Below are 19,998 nucleotides of genomic sequence, written 5' to 3'. Positions count from 1 at the left end.
TTTGTTTTGTACTCCAAGCCCGAATTTTCCTGTTACTCCAGGTAACAGATATCCTAATTTCCCTAAAAACATTTAGAGAAAATATCTTAACTTCCCTAAGATTTCAGTTTCTTCATTTGTAAAGTTCAGATACTATGACCTAATAAGAGATGACATTGGTAAAGCTCCTGGGCCTCCCTGGTGGCTCAGATGGTAAAGAATCTGCCTGCAATGCAGGAGACCTGGGTTCAATCCCTGGGTTGGGAAGATCCCCTGGAGGAGGGCATGGCAACTTACTCTAGTATTCTTGCCTGGAGAATCCCATAGACAGAGGAGGCTGCTGGGCTACAGTCCATGGGGGTCGGAGAGAGTTGGATAAGACTGAGCGACTAAGGACACACACTCAAAGCTCCTAGGTCAGAGCTTCACCTGAGCTGAATCCAGGTGAACATGAACAGATGTTAGTTCATTTCACCCTGCTTTGTATGCACTGCCCTACCCAGTTGGACAAGATGCCATCCGCAACCTCTCATTTCCCCTACTACCTAAGTACATTAGTGATTCTTTTTTTGTTTTGTTTTTATCTTTTTAAACTTTTTTTATTGGGGTCTAGAGGATGGGTTAGGAAACATCTCTGTAAGTTATGCCCCACTAGGGAGATGTCCATTCTAATTTTCCTGAGATAGCTTTTGGAGCTTTCTCTTTTTTCTTGAAACTGCTGCTATTGTTGGGAGCAGCCTCTTCAGATCCTCTGCTGGGTGGCTCCTCCTTGGAAGAGAATTTTTTCTTTTTCTTAGGGACCCTCTTGTTTTCTGACTTTTCAGGATCACCAACTGGTTCCTTTTTGGGGAAAGACTTACTTCCTCTTGGGAAGACCTCCACTGCCAGCTGTTTATTCAAGATCTCTACTAACTAGCTCCTCCTTGGAAAAAGATTTCCTTTTCTTGGATTTGGAGAAGGAGGCAGATGATTCTTCCATTCCATTCTCCCAAGAAGCCTCCTGGAACTTTTGTTTTTTCTACTTTTTTGGGTCTTTCACTTTTCTCCTCACACTCCTCTGGGGCACTACTGTTTTCTGAAGATGCCAGGGTAATTGTAGCCAGCCTTTTCTCTTCCTTCTTCCAGATTTTCTTCTCTTATTTCTCCAGTTTCCTAGTAATCTCAGCAGTGACTTCCTCTTCCTGAACCATTGCCTCCTTCAAGACATCCAGATTTCTCGAAATCTCTCCAGTCAATGAGGCAATTCTTCATTGTTTTTTTTTTTTTTTAAAGCTTATCATGTAATGAGACCAGAAGTCATCTCCACAATAGGGATACAACCAAAACCTATTAAACAGAGTGAAGATATCTGACCAGACTGGGGACCAAACGTATAACCCTGACTTTACTGGGCTCAGGCGCAGGCTGTGTGTATGGCACCTGTGCCTCAAGTATCAGGGACCGTATCTAGTTCCAACTCTTCATGGGCAGAGCATAGCCTCCCTGATGCAGATAGGTGCCTGGCATTCTCCATTTGGTCTCTTGAAGTAAGGGACAAAGCAACGATGCAGAGGGTGCTTCATGTATTTGGCTGAATCCCAGTTTGCAGGATTAGATTTTACCTCCCTGGATTCTCCCTGCAGTTCCTCTTGGATCGAGTGTCCTTGGCTTCCTGTCCTAAACTGCTGCAGGGTGAGTGGTGGGCAGCTGGTAAACATCTGCCACTGCATTCCACCTTCATTAGAGAGGTGGACAAAGTGATATATGTGTGAATTCTCCCAAATGTGTGTGTTTGTGTGCACTTGGATAAAATTTCACTTTTGAGGCCCTTCTTGGAGTCTTGAGGATGAAAGGCAGTATGGAGTTGAGCTGTCATTTTTATAGTGAGTCCTTGTATTGCTTTGGCAGATATAATGTTTCCCAGGCATATAACTTTTATTTTATTTTTTTTAATTTAAAGAGGCAGGCTAGAGCACATTCCAGCTTGGAAGATTTTCCTTTCTGGATGCTGGTTTCCTTCTCCAAGTCCTTGGGAAAATGTTGCCACATGTTTCTCTGGGAGGATTGACTTCCTAGAAAAGAGTGTATAGAACTCTTGTAAAGATTTAATTCTTATGGGTTCTCTAATTCTTTCTGGAAAAACAGCTCGCTACTCAAAGTGAACTCTTTGGGGGTGGAGAACCTTGATGGGAAGGCTGAGGCCAGGACCAAAGACCCTGAGTACCCATTTGGTGGTGGTGCTGGTGGTACATTTCAGGCTGTGGAGCTCACGGCTGGGGGGAAGAATGTCTCTCATAGACTTGGTTTAAATTTTGACTCCATTTCTTCCTAGTTGTGTGTCCTTGAGCACTTAATATCATCCCTGAAATCAGGACCACATCCCTGAACTACAGGATTAAGTGAGATAGTGTATAGCAGTGGTTCTCAACTCAGCCCACTTTGTCTCCCAGGAGACATTCAACATTGTTTGAAGACATTCTTGGTTGTCACAGCTGAAGGGTGTGTGTGTGTGTGCTGCTGGCATATAGTGGCAGAGGCCACGGTGCTGCCAAACATCCTATGTGCGTGCACGCTCAGTTCCTCCACCCATGTCCAACTCTGTGAGACCCTACAGACCATAGCCTGCCAGACTCCTCTGTCCATGGGATTCTCCAGGCAAGAGTATTGGGGTGGGTTGCCATGCCCTCCTCCAGGGGATCTTTCTGACCTGAGGATCGAACCCCTGTCTCTTAAATCAGTGTCCAACTCTTCACGACCCCATGGACTGTAGCCTGCCAGTTTCCTTTGTCCATGAGATTTCCCAGGCAAGAATACTGCAGTGGGTAGCCGTTCCTTTCTCCAGAGGATCTTCCCAATCTAGGGACCGAACCTAGGTCTCCTGCATTGCAAGCAGATTCTTTACCATCTAAGCCACCAGGGAAGCGCAAACAGCCTACAGTACACAGGATAACCCCACACATGAACTCCCCAAAATGCCAACAACGTCAAGGTTTGGAGACCCTGGTGTATGTGACCACTTGGGACACAATTCCCTCCCTGTCCTCTTTCCTTAGGTCTATAAGTTCCTCCCCAAGCATGCTCCCTCTGAGGACCCCCTAGGAATTTTAGATGTTTCTTTGGCTGGTTTGGTCTCCCGTTCTTCACAGTGGTTATTTTTGAGATCCCCACCTCTATTAGACCTCATATCCCACCAAATCTTTCCACTCACTCTTACTGGATGACAAAATGACAGAGAAAATAGACATTTGATGAGATTTCACTGAATTTTCTGCTTCCAAACCCACTGACATACCTTATCTACCCTTTCTTCTTTATCATTGGAGTCTGGATTTTCTACTGATACTGGGTGGAGATGCCTTCATCTCAGAGAAGTGAGCCCAGCCTTGTCCTAGGGATGACGTTTCAGTCCTAACTTTAGGTAATATTATGCATCAAGAAGTCTTCTAGGGGTCTTCTAAAAATATTATTCTCTCATTTAAAATGGAGGTATAAGAGAAGGAATTCCTGCCCTGTGCCAATTCATGCTTCCTGATGTGAATTGGTCATAGAAGTATTGATTCTTAAAGCTGCCACAGCCATCTTGTAATGAGGCAAAGGTGAAGCAAATCATAGAGTTCTGCCAACAAAAACAACAAAAAAAGTGTTGAAACCTGCCAACATTAAGCTGCTTAACCAATGGTTAAGCAATTCCCTGACTTCTAAAATGTGAGTTCATGTCACAGTCCTACAGGATTTAAGCCTGAAAGATTTTCTAACAGATATACATGTTTCATTCTTATTACAGTGAAATACCTCCTGGATCCTATTTCCATTAATCTCCCTCAGGATTCTCCTCTATCATCATTTCCTTCCTCTCTTCTATATATCTTTAACCTTTCTTTCCTATTGACTTCTTCTTATGAGTATCAAGACATGTTTAAGGCTTCCCAGGTGGCACTAGTGGTAAAGAACCCACCTGCCAATGCAGGAGACATAAGAGACATGGGTTTGATCCCTGGGTTGGGAAGATCCCTTGGAGGAGGGCATGGCAACCCACACTAATATTCTTTCCTGGAGAATCCCATGGACAGAGGAGGCTGCTGGGCTACAGTCCTTAGGGTTGAAAAACGGTGGACACGACTGAAGTGACTTAGCACAGCACACAGCACAAGGCTTTCTCACCTTGAAAAACAACATCATTCCCAGAACCCTTCCCAAACTCATCTCCTTTCAGGTACTTCTCTGTCTTAACTGTCATGGTAAGTTCTTGGTAAGTTTTGTCTGAACTTGCTATCTTCTCCTTTCTCACCTGCCTGTCAACCCTGGCAATCTGGATTCTCTTGGAACTTACTCATATCACCAAGTAAAGACTTCTACTGTCCTATCCAATAAATACTTCTCAAATCTTATCTCATCCTGGCAATGCCCTCTCTTCCTTGGCTTCTGTAACACTGTGTTCTCTGTGAGGTTTCCTCCCACCTATCCAGCTGACATTCAGTCTCTTGTATTGAGTCCCTTTCTTCTGCCCACATCATAGAGGGTTCTCTGCCAGCTTTCCTGTCTTCCCACTTGCTCCTACTCTTGGAAAAATCTCACTGATAGTCCAGCAGCTGTTTATCATTGATATTCTCCCAAACTTCTGTCTCTAATCTGGAACGTCACTGATTTGAAACCCACATATTAGTTTGCTCTTTTCCATCTCTACTTGGATATCTTCCAAGAACTTCAAACTTGACATACTCCAAATCAATCTCAATGTCTTTCCTCAAAATTTCAGATCAGCCAATGGTGGCATATTTTCTCCTAGAAGCCTAAGCCAGATACTTGGGAACCACTATTGACTTCTTCCTTTCCTGACCTTTACTCCAGTTTTTCTTGAATGTTGTATGCCATATTCTCTAAACATCTTTCTGTTTTCTCTGGTCCCCTATAATCCCTCCTTTAGTTAAGTTCCTACAACTTTTTCCTAGCCTGTCTCCCTGTATTTATCTTGTTGTTATTTAGTCACTCAGTCATGTCCAACTTTTTTGTGACCCTATGGACTATAGCCCACCAGGTTCTTCTGTCCATGGGATTCTCCAGGCAAGAATATTGGAGTGGGTTGTCATTCCCTCTCCAGGGGTCTTGCCCTGCCACAACTCATTCGGCTTTCTGAAAATGCAAATCTGATCATGTGTGTCACTCTCTTGCTTAAAATTCTAAATTGGCTCATATGATATGATCCAAACTCATTAACTGTGATTTATGAAGCTCTGCTGTCAGGTCACGTCTTCCCTTGCACTCTCTGAGAGATAGTAGGCATCAGTTCAACTTCTTTCAGACTCTTCCACTACCACCTCCTCTGCCCCACCCTACCCCAGCCTAGATGATTCTACTTGTCTCTGAGAGATGAGATGTCACCTGCCTCTCACAAGTTCTCTTCACTCACCTGCCTGGATTAGATGTCACTCCATGTCTCATGTCTCCTTCCCCTCTTAGAACATTGAACTCACTGAACTCAAGTCCTTTATGTGTCTGTATCTCTGATAAACTGTAAGCTCCACGAGGGCAGTCCTTCTGTCTAAGTTGTTCGCCATTTGTAGATGCTCACTGAATATTTGTGGAGTGACAAGAAAAACAAGATAAGTGAGCAGTTATGGACGTGTTAAGGTTCCTCCATCACACCATCAGATGACAACTCTCTGCCAGTGACAGACCCTCTTCCTACTTTACCACATCGCTCTTCTGTGTCCCACTTCCCACCCATCACCTTCTAAAGTCCACATGCATTTTCTGACCACCTTCACATATGTAATATTTCCAAGTTTCATTTAATTCCTAGGACAATTATGAGACGTCATTATTACTTTCTGTGTAGGAATAAAATTCAGAGAGGTGAGGTCAACTTCCAGAGGTCATACAGCTGAGAAGTAACATAGCCAGGATTCAAAGGTTTGTTCTTTAAGCCCCGTTCTCCTCCGACCACAATAATGAATGTTTTGTCAAGGTGTTTTATTTGCAGTATTGTTTAGCTGTTTATGTGAATTCATTGTATATTGCTACCTAGAGTGTTGAGACAATGGAACTGGTCTTTTCTTAACTAATATGGTCTCAGTATATGCTTGTTCATAGCATAACTGACAGCTTTAACTTAGAGGTGCCTGCAATTTCTGGGCAGAGGGTTAGGGAAGAAAAGTGATCTTTGGGGTTGATTCCAAGACTCCACCTGGTTTCCTGAAGTTTGCATGGCCTAGAAAGTTAGCATCCAGCTTTGTGTTTTTGCTGCTTTGGTCATGACTGGGTGCTTTGTAAACAGAGCTCCAGGGCTGCTCAATACTGCAAGCGGTAGCCCTGTCAGCATCCAGGGGTTCCTGGGGGAAGATGTCTCTAGCACTTGGGTACTACAAATTTCCCTTGAGGAATTTAATACTAACCTATCTGTCATCACTGTTTCTCAAGGAAAAGCCACAGTTGTGTGTGTGTGTGTGTGCTCAATAGTGTCCAACTCTTTGTGACCTCATGGACTGCAGCCTGCCAGGCTCCTCTGTCCATGAGCTTCTCCAAGCAAGAATACTGGAGTGGGTTGCCATTTCCTTCTCAAGAGGATTGACCCAGAGATCAAACCTTCCTTCAACTTTCTTGAGTCTCCTGCATTGGCAGACAGGTTCTTTACCATTAGATCTTCCTCGTTTGTCCTTTTATTTGTTCACCAAATACACACACACACACACACACACACACACACACACACACACACACACACACACATATATATATATATAAACATCAGGAAGGTTTGGAGACATTATCCAGCGGCAGTGCGGCAAGCACTGTGGCAGGCACTGGAAGGGGATGCAAGAGAATCCCAAGCTTCAGTCCCTCCCAAGCTTGTTAATTTTAACAAAATTAAGTTAAAAGGGCAAGGCAGCCTGCTATGAAATGGTTAAGACACACTGATGAGCAGTGGCTATTAAGTATCCAAATGGATGGGATAGATTTAAAATGCTAAACAGTACCAACAAGTTGAAATCACTGGGTTTAAGGGATCCAGGAAACTGGAGAGATCTCAGTTTGATGAAAGGCTCAGGATGAGAGCCTCACCACCTAAGGCTACCTCCAAAGGAAGTGAGTTCCCCATCTTTGGGAGTATTCAAGCAGGTCCAGAGGGCCACTTATGGACAAGGTTGGGTGGTCAGGGGAAGTGGCAGAATTCATATATAAAAGAGAATATCGTGTTCTGAACTTCATTTGTTAAAATACCTCTCTCATGATTTTTGCTATACCTGAACTCTGTCTTATGACTTAGTCACTGTTTCAGTTGAAGAATATATTTAAAAAGGAAGACTGAGAATTATTTGGGCTTCTCTGGTGGTGCTCCTTGTAAAGAAGAAGTGAAGTGGAGTGAAGCAAAGTGAAAGAGGCTCAGTCTTGTCTGACTCTTTGAGACCCCATGGACTGTCCATGGAATTCTCCAGGTCATAATACTGGAGTGGAAAACCTTTCCCTTCTCCAGGGGATCTTCCCAACCCAGGGATAGAACCCAGGTCTCCAGCACTGCAGGGAGATTCTTTACCAGCTGAGCCACAAAGGAAGCCCTTGAAAAGAACCTGCCTGCTAATACAGGAGTTGTAAGAGACATGGGTTCCATCCTGGGTTGGGAAGATTCCCTCGGAGAAGGGCATGGCAACCCACTCAAATATTCTTGCCTGGAGAATCCCATGCACAGAGGAGCCTGGCAGGCTACAGTCCATAGGGTCGCATAGAGTTGGACACGACTAAAGTGACTTAGTAGGCACACACTTGGGTCATTTAAAGTGTAAATTATCTCCAACACCTTAACATTTATTAAGCAAAAGAAAGTAGCAAGATGTAAAGGAATGTGATGGATCCCATCACTTGTGTAAAAAGATGTATATATGTTTAATACATATATATATATTTAACATATATAACACATGTATGAACAAGTTTATATATATATTTATTTATCACTTATTCCTAGAAAATTTCAAGTTATAAAATAGCTGGTAATGCTGGTTGTCTCTGGAATGGGATACTGACAGTCCAGAACACATATTACCTATTAAAAAATTGAATGAATAAGAACATTAAAAAAATCAGTATTGATCATATGCCCCTTTTGTGTATTAGAATGTCTGTTATATGTCCACAGAAAGAAGACTTGAGAGGCAAACACCAACAGGCTGCCTTTCTTTATTTTTCTATATTTTCTAAAATTAGTCCAGGAAACATATACAGTGGGTTTTGATTTTAAAATTGTGTTCAATGACACTATTGTATAATGAAGAATAAAGCAAACAAGAGTAAGAGGTAGAAGGAAGCAGCAAGCGCTCCACACAGATTGAGGGGAGAGATGGGAAGAATCATGGCCTTGAGAGGCACCTTTGTGATCCAAGAGGGAGTTTCAGCTTAATTGGGAAAGGTTGGACCAGGGATTAGGGTGGTGGATTCATGCAAGGGATCAGAGACTGACCTCTGAGTTCTACAGTGAGGGATTGAGGGGCAGGGAATTGCTTTGACTGAAGAAGGAACCCTGGAGGCTGAGAGCAGAGCAGCACCTGTGGAAAAAATAATGACGAAGCTGCCCGTGGCGGGGTGGGGGTGCGGGGGTTGGATATTGGGGCAGGGTGGGGGGCGTTGTGTGGGGGGGATGGGAGGGGGGTGTGGGGTGGGAGGCAGGGCATAGGGAGGAGTCAAGACTGAGGCAAAATGGTGGTGACGGTGCCCTATGTAATTGCCGGAGGCACAGGGTGTGCAGCCCTGGGGCCAGTTTGCAGTTACAGGCACAACCTCAATAGCTGGACATGGTGACCCTAACTGGGTCACAATAGGGGTGTTAGGCAGGGTGAGGGCAGGCTTAGGGGGACCCAGAAGTGAGAGCTGAGAATGGGCAGTGGGGAGGCAGGGGCTTAGGAAGGTCCTGCCTGGGGGTGAGCTGGGGTCTTATGATAAGGGAACAGGTGGCCAGTCTGGGAAAATCTGGCGTGCGTGAGCTTGTATCCCAAGCTGAGGTGGCACGAGCTGTCCTCTGATGTGGAGTGTGACCTTAGGGCCCCTGTTGGTCAGCAATAGGCAATGAAGTTGCTGTGTTATCCATATATGGTTCAATCTTGCCCATTCTGGAGGGTAGGGTGGAGGGGGGCATGCCACACTTCAGGAAGCGCTGGCTGAGTTGGAAGTGGGACTGGACGACCTCAGGGGTCATAGAAGACCAGAGCTGTAGGATTCTAGGTAACTAACAAAAGTCCTGACTGGAGTTGTTGAGGTGGCAGGAGGGCCTGTGATTTCTGGAGACAGAGATGACAAGCTTGAGGAAGATTGGTGAAGGGTGGCACTCCACTCCAGTACTCTTGCCTGGAAAATCCCACGGACGGAGGAGCCTGGTAGGCTGCAGTGCATGGGGTCGTGAAGAGTTGGACACAGCGACTTCACTTTCACTTTTCACTTTCAAGCATTGGAGAAGGAAATGGCAAACCACTCCAGCGTTCTTGCCTGGAGAATCCCAGGGGCAGCGGAGCCTGGTGGGCTGCCGTCTATGGGGTTGCACAGAGTCGGACACGACTGAAGCGACTTAGCAGCAGCAGCAGCAGAGCATCTCCTAAAGCTTGGCTTGTTGAATAAATGCAGGATGCCCTGACAGGAAGGGCCATTAGCAATAGAGAGGAAGAGAACACAGTCACCCTTCCTTTTTTCTCGTAGTTGATGGAAGGGTTCCCATTTCAGTGGGATTTAGTAAGATCAATTTGATCCAATCTTCCCCTCTGATCCAAACTACTGAAAATTCCAGGTCATGTAAGGCATCTCTCTCAGATGGCTTTACTGGACTCTTTGGAAATAAAGTTAAGGCGTCTTAGACACGTTAAATTCGAGGCTTTAAGAATGTTCTTTCCACAGTTCTGAAACCTAACTCTGTATTCCTCTCTGTTTGGGAATTCCATCAGAGAGGGCTCTTTCATACTCCTTTCAGACAAAGCAACAAGATGACACATTTTCCTTTTCCTTATTTCCCTTGGAAGAAAATGACATTTGCTTATACAGTTCTATTTTTTTCCTTTTGGTTTTTAATTATAAAAAGGCTTCTAGCAGCTGATTTATTATATAGGGAACAAATTGTGTCTTTGAGACCCACTGCACTATAATTACTTGAGTTAGCACTGCAGATATCTATGCAGGGGCCAGCAGTCAATTTTGACTCAGAATAGATAATACACGGACTGCTATTAAGTTTAATGTAGATTAATGTGAGTTGCTTCCCTTTGCACGTATGTATGCAGGTACCAATAATTAAGATTAATTTCCACTAGATAGAATGGCCTTCATTGTGCACAGTGCCAGAAAATGCTTCTTTAATAGCTGTTAATTGGATATATTTGCTTTGATGGTGAAATCCTGATTAGTCTTGTTACCCTGAAAACTCCCCTTTCTTTTTCCCTCCACCCCCACCCACTCTTTAGGAGAAAAAAGAGATTGAGGATAGCAGAGTCAGAGCTTTGGAGGTAATGAGCTCTTTTGCACTCTCTTATTCAAATGCATCCCATTGACTCCATTTTGGAGTGAATCAGCCCTTACTGCTGCTTCTTGTTGAGTGCCTACTGTGTGCAAGGTGCTTTATTTCCAGGTTCATTTCTTATGGCAACACTGTGAGGTAGGGATGACCCCCCTGTTTATATACATGAGGAACCTGAGGTTCAGCCAACTTAAGGCACTTGCCCAGATCACAAGCTGAAATGTAATAGGCTAGGGGTCCCAGTGGGGTCATATGCATTTGAGTAAATGCATAAGGATTTTAAAACCTGCTGAGATGGGCCATTATGTTACTGGCACTGTTGTTCGTTTCCATTATCTTTTTCTCTGAAGGTTCTCCAGCCTGAGCTGAGGTGCCAGCTCCCTCATCTTCTCTGTATTTCTCTTCACTACTGCCTTGCTCTTCCATGTACGGAATGGTTCAAGGCCAGTGAGAAAGAAAAGGCAAATCTTCAGACTTAGGAGCCCCAGGACAAAGCACATTTCTTTCTTCAGTGGGTCTCTAAGTCTGGTTAATGTAAGGCAGAGTTGTGAAACGGTAAGAATTCTAGTGAGAGGCTTTGCTTCTCCTTGGCACTAATGCCTCTCTCCATCCCCATTCTATAATGGGAGCTTCGTTTCTTATATTTCCATATTTTTCACATAGCGTGTGTATGTGTGCGTGCATGCATGCTTTGTCGTGTCTGACTCTTTTTGACCCCATGGCCTGTAACCCGCCAGGCTCCTCGGTCCATGGAATTTTCCAGGCAAGAATACTGGAGTAGGTTGCCATTTTTCCTGGCAAACAGTAAACCATAACCAGCTTCTACTGGGTAACTGGTGGTGAAGCGATTTGGTTACAGGAACCATAAGAGGAAGGAAAGGCACCAAGATGAACTTGGCTTTTTTCCAGTTTGATCCAGGTGGGTGGAGACTCCAGAAACCCTGAAGTACCTGAGAGATGATTTGAGACACCCAACTCGCTGCTCTCCTGTGGCTCCGGGGAAGGACTTGGCTGCCTGGAAGAGTTGAATTGCAATATTGCCTCTGCCACGGATGACCCGTGTGACCTTGGTCAGCTTACTCAATGAGCTGATTACTAATTGAGCCCGAGTCTCCTTTCCTTCAGTACCACCTGATTCCCAGTTGTGTTGTTTTTTTTTTTCCTCAGAAAGGAAATGAGATCATCTGTGTTAAGTATTGCACTTCGTGCAGGAGTGGCACATTCAATGAATGTCACTTTCCTTCCCATTTCTCAGGACTGTGGCCCTGCTGATGAGCTTAAAGAGAAGCAACTACCTTCAGAAAAGCTTTTTTTTTTCTGGGAAAGCTGAATATACACAGACACCACGGGCAGAAACAAAAGTTATCCCTCGGCCTCTTGGAGGGAAATCTTTCAAATCCTGCTTACCTGAAAATGAAGGGGTTGGACTCAGTCAGTGGAGTACCACTGGCATTTAGAATGGGTAGTTTGTCATCACGTGAGGCTGTCTCATCTTTTAGAGCACATTTAGCACAGCCCATCCTGCCCACTAATTGCCCACGGCACCCTCAGCCATTGCAACAACTCACTGTCACACTTCTGTGTGCCCTCAGGAGACACTGTGCTCCCACTCTGGTTGAGGACCCCTGGTAAGCTTCCCAGTTCTAATATTCCCCATGGCTTCCTCCAGCCCTTTCCCCAGAGTGTGGGGCACCAGGCATCTGGCTGCCTGCCTGCAAACAGCCTCTATGATTGAGGCTCTGCTGTGGAGCCAATAATCCCTTGCCAGGTGGAAGCTTCCAGGGCTGGTCCAGCCACCCTCCTTCCTTCCTTCCTTGCCATTGGCAGCAGATATCAGCCTGGCTCCCAAATCCTCACCTGATACATGCTGGCCAAGGAGCCTTATGATTGGGAAGAAGTGAAATGTCCCTGACTTCTCCTTGATCCTCTGTCACCACGTGGCTTCAAGTTGAAAGGACTGATTTAAGTCTTGTGTCCCGCCTGTCCTGAGTCTTATAGTTTCATGGGCCCCTTTGAGCAGGAGTTGAAAGTGAAATTAGAAAAAAAAAATGTTATTGATGTTTAGATAGCAGGACATGATTTAGGAGACAAAGAGATGCTGGATTCAGAGGTCTGCAGACAGACCAAGAACCTGGCAGCAATATTGGCATTTTCAGATTTTGACATTTGGGACATGGCACATTAGCAAGGAGTGGGATGTGAGGAGGGCCTGCAAGATTAACCTCAGTAATGCAACTGATCATTGAACTGGGCAACTTGGCAGAATGAAGCATTGGCAACTTTGGGAGGGCTGCTATGTCTTGAATGACTCACAGACCTTGAGAGCTCAGCGTGGCTTTCTTAGGAATGCACAAAATAGAACTGTTGGATTTCATTCTGTGATTTTGGAGTATGCAAATGGTGGGAAGAGTTGAGAGACAGTGATAGGCCCTGAGGCCCTGGCTGGGATGGCAACCTGCCCACCTGGGGCTCATGCCCATGCCTTTGATCAGTGGTGAAAGTGGGCAGCAGCTGTTTCAACAGTTCCTGAGGCTGGCACTACTGTTGGGACTAGAGATTCTTGCATCACATTATTAAGGAGCATTTTGCAGATCCATTTCTGCTTTGACTGGGATATTTGAGATGGAAGGATGGATGGATGGAAGGACACAGAGATGGAGGAAAAGTGAATAAAATAAAGGAAGAAATGTATGGATGAAACCTGAAAATAAAATTGGAGTGTTCTGAGCAGTTTGGGATTTCACGTTCAAGATCAGAACAGCAGAGACAGAGAAAATTCAGAGAATGACAAGGACCAAGAAGGATTCATAAAAGAAAAAAATCCCAGCTCTTGACTACACTCAGTATGAGCAAGGATGTGCTCAGAGCTAAAATCGAAAGACATGCATAAAAGCCAGCTCTGGCAAATTCGTAAACCTCTTGGATTTCAGTCCAATAATCAAAGTGCTTCAAGAAGGTCGTTTTAACACAAATTAAAAGGAACATTTCTTTTCATTCTATTACATTATTATACGGAACATGAGGTAGTTATGGATTGGAATTATTACTGGGACTAATGGATGGGATGTACATGGAGGCAGGTTTATCATTAAAAGACTGTCCAGCAATGAGGTGGACTTCCTGGTGACTGCCGGAACTCCTGGTCCTTGAAAATGAATTGTCAGAAAGGTGGTGAGAATGATTCCTGCATTGGGTCAATGGTTGGACCAAAGACCTCTCAATTCTCATTTTGATTCCTAGGTTTTATGTTTCTGGAATCAAGAAGAACTTAGATAAATTCTTATGTGGCAGATCCCATTACAGGTTCTTGCTAGAGGCTGAAATATAGTATAATACCAATTTATGGAGTAACATCAAGGAGGAAGGAAGGGAAGAAGAAAAATAAAAGAACAGTAACTGACATGTTCTGTACTGGGACGTGTGCTGGTGTTTACTGTCTCGTTTAATTCTTACAATTACCCTGTGAGGCAGCGACTAGTGTCACTCTCACAGATGAGGAAACAGATGCTCAGAGAGGTGAAGTGACTTATCTGAGGTGACACAGTTAATTAGCAGCACAGATGGGCTTTTTGCCTAGTCTTTCTGAAGTCTAAATCCAAGCTCTCTCTGCCATGCCCAACAGCTCCTAAAAGTGCCCTTGCCTGGAAATTCCCAGGATGTTGCTCTCCACAGGGGTCTGGCTAGGGGTCTGGCTTGGGTCTGAAGTGATGTGGCCTTGGGTCTGAAGTGATTCAACCTTCTGCTGTTATCACCTGAAGGCAGGAATATATGGTGGTTAGTGCATTGGGTAGTTAGAGGTCTTCCCCCTGCTCAACTGCAAAATTGGTGCCACCCTCTCCCGATTGTTCTCTCAAGAAATCTATCACCAAAGTTATAATTGAGCAACACTCTGTTGCTTATAATTTTTTTTATGTTGTCTATTGACTTGAAAGTCAGGAAACAAGCTTCCTGTCCCAGGGCCAGCTTTTATTCTTTTTGAGATCTGGTTACTTTATGTTAGAAAGAAAGGAATGAAAGAAAAGCTAAATTATCTCTGGTGGTGGTTTAGTCGCTAAGTCATGTCTGACTCTTGTGACTCCAGGGGTTGTAACTTGCCAGACTCCTCTGCCCATGGGATTCTCCAGGCAAGAATACTGGAGTGGATGGCCACTTCCTTCTCTAGGGGATCTTCTTGAACCAGGGATCAAACCAACATCTCCTGCATTGCAGGCGGATTCTTTACCCCAACTGAGCCACTATCTCTGAACTCTTAAATTATATGTATTTACTATATACTTTGGCCACCCCATGCGAAGAGTTGACTCATTGGAAAAGACTCTGATGCTGGGAGGGATTGGGGGCAGGAGGAGAAGGGGACGACAGAGGATGAGATGGCTGGATGGCATCACTGACTCGATGGATGTGAGTCTGAGTGAACTCCAGGAGTTGGTGATGGACAGGGAGGCCTGGCGTGCTGCGATTCATGGGGTCGCAAAGAGTCGGACACGACTGAGCAACTGAACTGAACTGATATGATAATTAAATATAAATTATGTATGTGTATGTATCTGTACATATACAGTACATATATACATAAACATTTATTAATATTTAAATCAACATCTGCCTATCTAATAGTAGCTACAATGATATAATTATCCAGTAATATCAAAACAGAAAAAACTTTAATGTTAAGTGTCTGGCTTTAAAGTGCATTATTTAGTGATCCTGTTACAGATTTACTTAAAATAATAATAGAATAAAATTTTATTTCCTAATAGCACCTGATTGGTTGGTGCAGTCCTAGGAGGATTGAAGGAAATTCACTCGGGTTGAAACAATATCATCTGCAAAGACTGAAGCAAAGTAACGGCCACCAGCCAGGAGCTGACTATGGTCACGTGGGCTCTGGTGTCAGACAGGCCTGTGTCTGGGTCCTGACTCTCATGTTCCCTGGCTCTACTATTTAACTTCTCTGAGCAGCAACCTCCTCACTGGAAAGTGGGACAAACACTATCTGTCGTGTTAAGGGCCACACTTATGAACAGGTTGGCACTCCACAGATGGTGGCTGATATTGTCATGCAGGTCCTTGTGATTATCTACACTCAGTCCTCAAGGGCATGGTCTTCTGGGGTTGTGTGTTGCACGGGGATACAGAGGGGCCCCTGCCAGAGGTTTGAGTCAAAGGCAGATCTTCTTGATGGTAGAAATGAAAGTCTCAAAATGCAACTTTTGGAAAGGCCATTTCCATTGCCTTTAGTCATTCCATGGAGGCTTTGGGGGCTTCCCCTGCCTCTGTCAATTAGCTCCCCAGACCCCAGCACCACCCTCCCATGACTGTGGCGGGCTCTGTTTCCAGAGCGCCCGTAGACCAGTGCTCCAGCCAGGAGTGGGTAAAAACTAACATTTGCAGATAAAGAGGTAAACATATTTACATTCCTCTCTTCACACTTTATGCATATGTCATGCAGTGAATAGTTTTAGAGGTCTGTTTGTACTATCGCTCCAGAATTTTTACAGTCTGGAGGACACAAAATCTCTATAAAGTGACTTATTGAAATAGAAGCAGATTGGTAAAACCGTTTCCCTCTTATGAACTGTGAAGAATGATCCTCTAAATGAAATCAGGAAGGAACTGGACAGAATCTTGTTTAATGGTCTGACAAAATGAATCACAACGATTCCAGACATCCATCACTGCTAAAAGGGAACCACAAATGATCTGTGAACCACTATATATTGATTACCCATGTAGTACAAGTGTCGGATTTAATGTTCACACACCATAGAGAGGCGGCAGGGACAGATGGTGCCTTAACTCTTCTTTGATAGATTTTAATGGTGAAATATTGATTTCTATCTGGCCAAGGCCTGCTGTTAGGGGCCAAAGTCATTTGTTGGGTATTGCCGGACACCCAGCCGGCCCAGCGTAATCAATCATTTTTGGCAAGGCAGGTGAAAATTCAGAGGGAAGCACCTTGGAACCCAAACTGGTGCGTGATGTGTCTGAATCCAGCCACCTAGAGAAAAGAGAAAGGGAGAGAGAGAGAGGGAACGAGAGAGGGAGAGAGAGGGAGACAGAGAGGGACAGAGAGAGGGAGAGGACTCTTAGAGATTGTGCTTGTAAAGAATTATTAATGATAAGACATGTTTACTGAGGAGAGTCGCAGCGAATCAGAGCTGACATGAAATAGTCTGGGAGCCTCATGGAGAAAATGAGCCTCTTGCTAAGAGGGACTATATTTTATTTAAACATCCTTCTAAGGCTGAGAACTCAGGTAATCTGTTGTGTTACAAGCCACTGGCTGTTCTTGCCATCCAGAGAGATAACACTGAGACGCTAATAGGAACACATCAATCACAATCAGGCTGCAATTCCAGCGGTGTCTCTCCTCCCAGTTCCTCTTTAAGCTCCTTAATAACGGTGATAACATAGTTCGGGGGCTGCTGAGAGGGGCTCTCCCCTCTGAGGGTCATATTCATAAAGTGAAGAGCCTGCCAAGTCAGCACCCAGGGAAACTGGTCTGTGCTGGGGACTTCCGTGCAGGGAGAGAGGGAGGAGCATCGGTGATCTGGGAGGGTTGGGATCCAACAGGAGAATTTTCTGTCATCTGTGGCCACCCCCTCACCCCTAAAACCCCCGGGGTTTTGTGATGTCATTTCTACCTCCTTCCTAAGAAAGGGGTGTGAGCATGTGTGTTCTGTGTAATTACCAAGTAAGAAGACTCATTTTCCTGGGCAGCTTATAAAAACCTTCTTGAAAGCAATCCCCAAGTGGAGTGCTCCATGTATTTGGAGTGATGGCAACCTCTCTGGAATAGGTGTGTGACTTGCCAAGAAGAACCAGGGACAGACTGCGTGAGGCAGATGGGGGTGGGAGGTGGTGTCCTCTGAGCTTCTGCAGCTCTGTGTCAGTCTCTAACCTGATCACCTGCAAGGTCAAGCATCCATTTGCTGGTTTCACTTTCTCAGAGGCTACAAGGTACAGAGGGTGGCAGTTGTGTCTAATTAATTGTTGTGTCAATACTAACACACAATCTTGGGACTCACGAAATGTTCAATATGTGATTATGGCTGAATATATACACGCAGGTGTTTGTGCTGAAAAGCAGCCAGTCATACTGCTTTGCACCTTCTGTGCGTGTATGCTCACTTGCTCAGTCATGTCAGACTCTTTGTGACCCCATGGCTTGTCACCCTCCAGGATCCTCTATGTCCATGGGATTCTCCTGGCAAGAATACTGGAGTGGGTTGTCATTTCCTTCTCCAGGGCATCTTTCCCACCCAGGGATCAAACCTTCATTTCCTGCAGCTCCTAAACTGGTAGGTGGGTTCTTTACCACTGAGCCACCTGGGAAGCCCTTTTGACTGTCCATCTAGAAGTATGTGTTTTGTGCGTAAACTTATACATTCATGAAGGAATGTGCTGACCTCAGAAAGACGTGTAACACGTTTCATTTATTTGTGTGATTTACTTTCTGTGAGACAGCATAGCACAGGATGACAGCCTGTACTCTAGAGACAGACTGCTTGGAATCAAAATTCCTGGTTCCACCACTTACTAGAGGATGACTTTGGACAAGTTGTTTCAGCTATGTGTGCCTCATCTGTGAAATGGGGATAACAGAACATACAGTTCAAGGATTAAATGACTTAATAATAGATGTGGAACATTTATAATATTACCTTCCATACAGTCAGCATACATGTTTTATATTACATATTTATGTTTAAATTATATATTTATCCATGGTATTATATTCAAAATCTTTGCATAAACATGTACAGATGCATGGAAATACATCAGCCTTTATAGATAGTTGACATTAGGAATTTCAGCCAATATTTGCTTCATTTTCAGTGATACAGCAAAGCCTGAATTGAGAGCAGTGGGTTTAATTTGGTGGTAGTTTGCAGAGGTGGCGGGTATTTTGATTCATTGTAAATTTGCATACTCTCAAGCTATTTCATATAGGGGAGGTGGTGCTTCAGTGAGCCTGTACTTGTCTGTGTTTATCTCCCAAAACCTGTCTGCAGGTGTGCGGGTCTCTAGCTGAACAAGTGTCTATGTAGGAGCAAACAGAGTTCTGCAAAGCAGGATGAGGCCGCGGGCTTTGCCGACTGCCCCAGCTGTGCAGCCTGCCCCAGATGTGAGCGTGCAGGCGGCAGATCCCGCTTAGATTATCTTGCTTACCTAATGATTTTTGCTTCACTGCCTTGCTCGATTGTGTTCACCAGGACGGCAGGCTATTAAAATGTCAAGGCACATTGAATTGTTGTTATCCAGGAGAGAGACCTTTCCAATCAACCTGTGTTCTGGGGGTTGCATAAACTCCAAGAAGGCGATTGGAGAAAGGCTTTATGGCTTTTTTTTTTTTTACATAGATGGGGGTGAGTGGGGAGGTTGGAGGAGGGCACTGGGAGGGGGAGGAGAGGTGGGACACCAGTCGGGGTTTATAGCTGCTGGAGTGTGCTAATTAAAATGCCAGGTCCTCATAGAGGTACTGGTGTCTCCGCGCCTTTGCATTTATGGGTAACCACAATAGGGCCTTGCTCTGCGATACTCTGGTTTAGAGAAGGGAGAGAGGGGGTGACTCACAGTGGGCGGTCGGGGTGGGGCTGAGAGGCTGCGGTGCAGCGAATCTGGGGTGGAGTACAGGAAGCAGTATTACGAGGCAGAAATGTCGAGGCGTTATTTCCCTGGTTAGCAATAAGGACTAGAGAGAAAAAGGTTTCCTTGGCGCTGCGCCTGTCCCACTGCGGAGGGCCTCGTTCTCTGCACCATGGTGTTTGGAGGGTGACAGTACTGAGCCACCGACCTCAATGTCACTCACGAGGCACTTCTGGCCGGGTCCCGCTAGTGCCAGCGGGGACAGTCTGGAGACGGTCTTCTTTTCTTGTCGTCAAATCTCTTTTGGCCAAGGATTTATTTTCCTTCGGGGAGAGAGGGAGAGAAGGGGCAAAGGACGTTCTCATAAAGTATCCAGCTCTCAGGGTCGCCGAAGTCTCCAAGCAGACACTCAAACTTGCCTGGATTGACTTTTCCCCTTTGTTCACATCATCTCAGAAATATTTACCTTTCCCTGGCCACGTCTGTTTCGGTTTTGTTTCAGAGAGACGGCTTTGTTTTTGCTTGGGTCTGGCTCTGCCCGGCGCTCCAATGGTCCCTCCCCCTCGCCTCGGGCATCATTGGCTGCGCCAGCTCGGTGGCCGCGAGGGACGAGAGGCTCTCTCGCCTTTGTCAATTTTATCAGCTGTAGTTTTAATGTGCGCGCGCTTGCGCGCTGGCGCACAGGCACACGCCCGTGTGAGCACAACGCATGCGCTCATCCCTCCCCCCGCCCCCGCCAATTTCCCTGCCTCCATCCCAATAAGTCACACCCACCGTCATTCTCACGTCCTTGTCCTTCCTCTCCAGCCGTGCCTTCCAGAGCTCTCCACTTTAGTTTCTGGTCCCTGGCGCAACCCGCTCTTCCGGCGCAAACCAAATCTCACCATTTCCAGCTTCCCTTTCTGCTGGCTGCTGTCTCACTTGACTGGACACACACACAGTATTTTTGTAAGACTACGATC

The 19,998-nt window shown here is 45.2% G+C and overlaps 1 long non-coding RNA gene across 1 annotated transcript; it reads right to left on the bottom strand.

Moving 5' to 3' along the window:
- Positions 1 to 17,864: 17,864 nt before the first annotated feature.
- LOC147378200 (uncharacterized) lies at positions 17,865 to 19,754 on the bottom strand. The gene is made up of 2 exons (XR_015151476.1): positions 19,503 to 19,754; positions 17,865 to 19,359 (listed from the first exon to the last, which is right to left on the bottom strand). It is a non-coding gene; the product is annotated as an uncharacterized LOC147378200 (long non-coding RNA).
- Between the last annotated feature and the right edge of the window lie 244 nt (positions 19,755 to 19,998).

This window comes from Bos grunniens, chromosome 2 (assembly GCF_055505025.1).
Source record: "Bos grunniens cultivar Pamir isolate PY7600 chromosome 2, Bosgru_T2T1.0, whole genome shotgun sequence".
Taxonomy (NCBI): Eukaryota; Metazoa; Chordata; class Mammalia; order Artiodactyla; family Bovidae; genus Bos; species Bos grunniens.
The sequence above is the reverse complement of the archived record's forward strand: the minus strand, read 5'-3'. Positions and strand labels throughout refer to the sequence as shown.